A 4,007-nucleotide genomic window follows, 5' to 3' on the forward strand; every position below is an offset into this window, starting at 1 on the left:
GCTGGGATTACAGGCACCCGCCCCCACGTTCAGCTAATTTCTGTATTTTTAGTAGAGGCAGAGTTATATCATGTTGGTCAGGCTGGTCTCAAACTCCTGACCCCAAGTGATCCACCCTCCTCAGTCTCCCAAAGTGTTGAGATTATAGGCATGAGCAATCACACTCGGCCTCATTCTGCTCTTTTTTTAAGGCAGTGGTTTTCCAACAGTATGCTGTGGCACCCCATTTGTTTGGCAAAATAAATTTTGTAAAATCCGGTTTTGCTGTAACTGAGTATACATATGGTTATACTAAGGTCTATCAAGATTCATCCCGCAAAAAGTAAAGGGTGTGGCATAATGACAGATTGCAACAAAGAACAATTACATGTTTTCCAAAACATGGCAACACTGTTCTCCAAACATGTAAGATATCAAGGTAAGGGCAGTAAACTGAGCAGTCCTCAGACCTAGACATGGCCTGGAAAGAGAAGCATAGGAGCTGTGCCTTTGCTGTATGTACTTGTATGTATGCCGTAAGATGCTGTTTTATCATAATAGCATACTGAAGATAGTGGTGTAGTTTCAATTCCTTTAAGCCCTTATTTGTGTTGCCAATACTTACAGCCCTTGAAAGTTTCTACCAACACCAGAGATTGAGAGCCTCTAGTAGTAGAGCGGAAAGCTTTATATTTGTATGGAAGACCAGGGGAATGGATACAGATTTATTCTGATTTACATTACCTAAGGATACTCCCTCACACAGAATATGAAATTAGAGGAAGCCTTTTCTTTCTTTTTTTTTTTTAACCGAGTCTTGCTCTATTACCCAGGCCGGAGCAGTGGTGCAATCTCAGCTCACAGCAACCTCTGCCTCCCAGGTTCAAGGCACCACACCTGGCTAATTTGTTTGTATTTTTAGAGGAGAGACAAGGTTTCACCATGTTGGCAAGGCTGGTTTCGAACTCCTGACCTCAAGTGATCCACCCACCTTGGCCTCCCAAAGTGCTAGGATTACAGGCGTGAGACCCCATCTGGCCAAGGGAAGGCTTAATTTAAGGATGTATTCTGTATCCCACAAGCAATTTTCAGAAATGAGTAGCCAAAGAAAATTAGACCAACCTGAAATCTGATGTCTGTATAACAGAACGTTCGATAATCTCGAGAATTATCTTCAGTTTGTGCTTTGAGATGTAACTATCCCTCAGGATTCCAAAAGTAAAACACAATGGCTCTCACAGTACTTGAAACTCCTAAAAGTGTTCCTCCTCCTTCTGCCTCTCTGTTTTTCAACTATGTTTCACTGGCAGCAACTTTTTTCCCAAAGGTTTGTGTCTGAACCAGAGGAAAATGCTGGGACCTCTTTTGGGGAAATTTTGGCTTTAGTATATTTCATAAGAGAAATAAATATGAGAGCTTCCCATCTCTGTCAATCATATTCATTCAAAATAATAGCACTTGCCAGGACCGGGGGTTGTAGGGAGGGAAGAGGAAAGGGGGAAGGTAATGTCATGAATTGTTCCCCCGCAGCTGGTTTTTCTGTCACAACCGTACATACAAAACAAAAGATCTCTTCAGAAAACCAGGGACAGACAGAGAGGCCAACAGAAAGAGATCATTATAATCATATTTTAGAGCTCAAACAGCTTGAATTACATTTGCTTGAGCCCAGTTAAGTTTCCTGGTTGTTTCATACAGAACATAGCAATTTAGCATAACCTAACATAAGAATATAATATAATGGCAAACATATACAATATTATCTCCAGGCATGTACCGTGTAGCAGGTTTTTTATCTTCTACTTCTTATCTTCCACAGTGCTGGGGATAAAAGATATTCTAACACAGGGAGGCAGTATAGCACAGTGGTTAAGAGCACAGGCTTGGGATCACATCAGGATAGAGACCTAGCTTTGTCTTAACTACCATGTTACCTTAGGCAAGTTTCCTAACCGCCCCAAAGGCTCAATGTCCTCAATTGCTAAACAGAAGTTGGGATTTATCTACTTGGTGGTTATGATAAGAATGAAGAGAGAGAACACCTGTAAAACACTGAGCACAGTACCTGGCCTACAGAGAGGACTTAGTAAATGCTTGCATTTAGAATCCGTAAATGTCTGAATAAACAAATACTTTCTTTTTCCTTAGACCTCTCATTTTCTATCCTCATTCTACCCCCAATCTAAGCAAAAAGGAGGGACGTATTTGGAAGTCATTGCAGCATGTTTGTCATGTCATATTGCTAAAAAGGAATGAGATAATTAACTTGCTAGGCTTAGTTTTGCTGTTGGATCAAAGGCCTGCTACACAGCTGTGCTCCTGCCAAGGACTCTTTCCCTCTCTCCTTCTAGCACGTCCCCTTTACCACTACATGACTCCAGGACACAGCAGCCACCAACACTGTTCACAGGAGAGGTGAGTGTCACATGTAAGCAATCCGTTGGCTCCCCTCCAGGAAGTAAGGCTTACGAAACATTTATGCAGGCAGTAGTCTTCCAGGGCAAAGGTCCACAGTGCTATCCACAGGCAGGTACGTATTGGGAGTCAGATCAGTAGGCTTCAGGAAAAACATTCTTGTCTTTTTTTTATTAAATAGACAAAAATATGATATGTGCCTAGCTTTAGAGCTTGGCCAGTTCCCTAAGATATTTCCTTAACTGTCCATAACTTCTTCAAAACAACATTAAGAATGACCACACATTGGAGCCAGGCGCGGTGGCTCACACCTGTAATCCCATCTTTGGGAGGCTGAGGTGGGCAGATCATGAGATCAGGAGATCGAGACCATCCTGACCAACATGGTAAAACTCTGTCTCTACTAAAAATACAGAAATTAGGCAGGAGAATCGCTTGAATCGAGAAGGTGGAGGTTGCAGTGAGCCAAGATTGTGCCTCTGTCTCCAAAAAAAAAAAGAATGGCTGCACACCACATAACCAGAAAAAAAAAAAAAAAAAAAAAAAAAAAAGAGGGAACTCTTATTTCAGTCCACATGAACAATGAAATCAAGGAGGAATTTTACAATTACAGGTTTCCTTTGACAAAGGGATTTTATGACTGCTTCGGCCTCAGAAGTGGGTGGTGCTTTCACTCTCAATGCCTCAAAAACTGAATGTTCACACGGGGGATAAGAAATCTGGTCACATGCAAAGTCCAAATGCTGCTTCTAATGAGATGCTGTTAAAACCATTTTTTAAAAATGCTTCCTGAAAGCATACAGAATGCATAAACATGAAGGTATTTGCCTGTGTCAGAAACTGCAGAAGTGCTAAACAACACTGAGTTTAACTGGCCCAAAGCCAAGTGAAGCACTTCACCCTGACAGAAATTATAGTACTGTCATTGTGTTGTAATAACCTTCTATAAAATGGAGCATTGTGTTTCTGCTGAGTCTTGAACAGAAAATGAATCAGGATCTGGCATCCTTAGAGGAATGGGGAGAAGCGTATTTTTGCTTACAGAGAAGAGGATATTCACTATGTTCCATGAAATAAACGTTTTGCTCATTTTTTTAAAAAAATTCTGCCTTTAAAAAGGAGCTATCTCTGACTCACATTTGAAAATGCTTATTATGTTCAGAAGATGTTACCATCTTTTGCTCTACAGACTTTTAGAAAAGCACTTGTTCGGTTTTGGGGTTTTTTTTGGTTTGGGGTTTTTGGTTTTTGTTTTTGGGTTTTTTTTTTTTAGATGGAGTCTCACTCTGTGCCCCAGGTCAGAGCAACATGGCACAATTTCAGCTCATTGCAACCTCCACCTTCCAGGTTCAAGCGATTCTCCTGCCTCAACCTCCTGAGTAGCTGGGACGACAGGCACATGCCACCACACCCAGTTAATTTTTTTGTATTTTTGGCAGAGATGAGTTTTCACCATATTGTCCAGGCTGGTCTAGAATTCCCGGGCTCAAACAATTCTCCCAGCTCAGCATCTCAAAGTGTTGGAACTACAGGTGTGAGTCACTGCGCCTAGCTGTTCTCACGTTTTTAAGACTCAACTGTTACATGGAAAATAAGCTCAGGTACATATGCTC

The sequence above is a fragment of the Saimiri boliviensis genome, chromosome 5, assembly GCF_048565385.1.
Source record: "Saimiri boliviensis isolate mSaiBol1 chromosome 5, mSaiBol1.pri, whole genome shotgun sequence".
In the NCBI taxonomy this organism is placed as follows: domain Eukaryota; kingdom Metazoa; phylum Chordata; class Mammalia; order Primates; family Cebidae; genus Saimiri; species Saimiri boliviensis.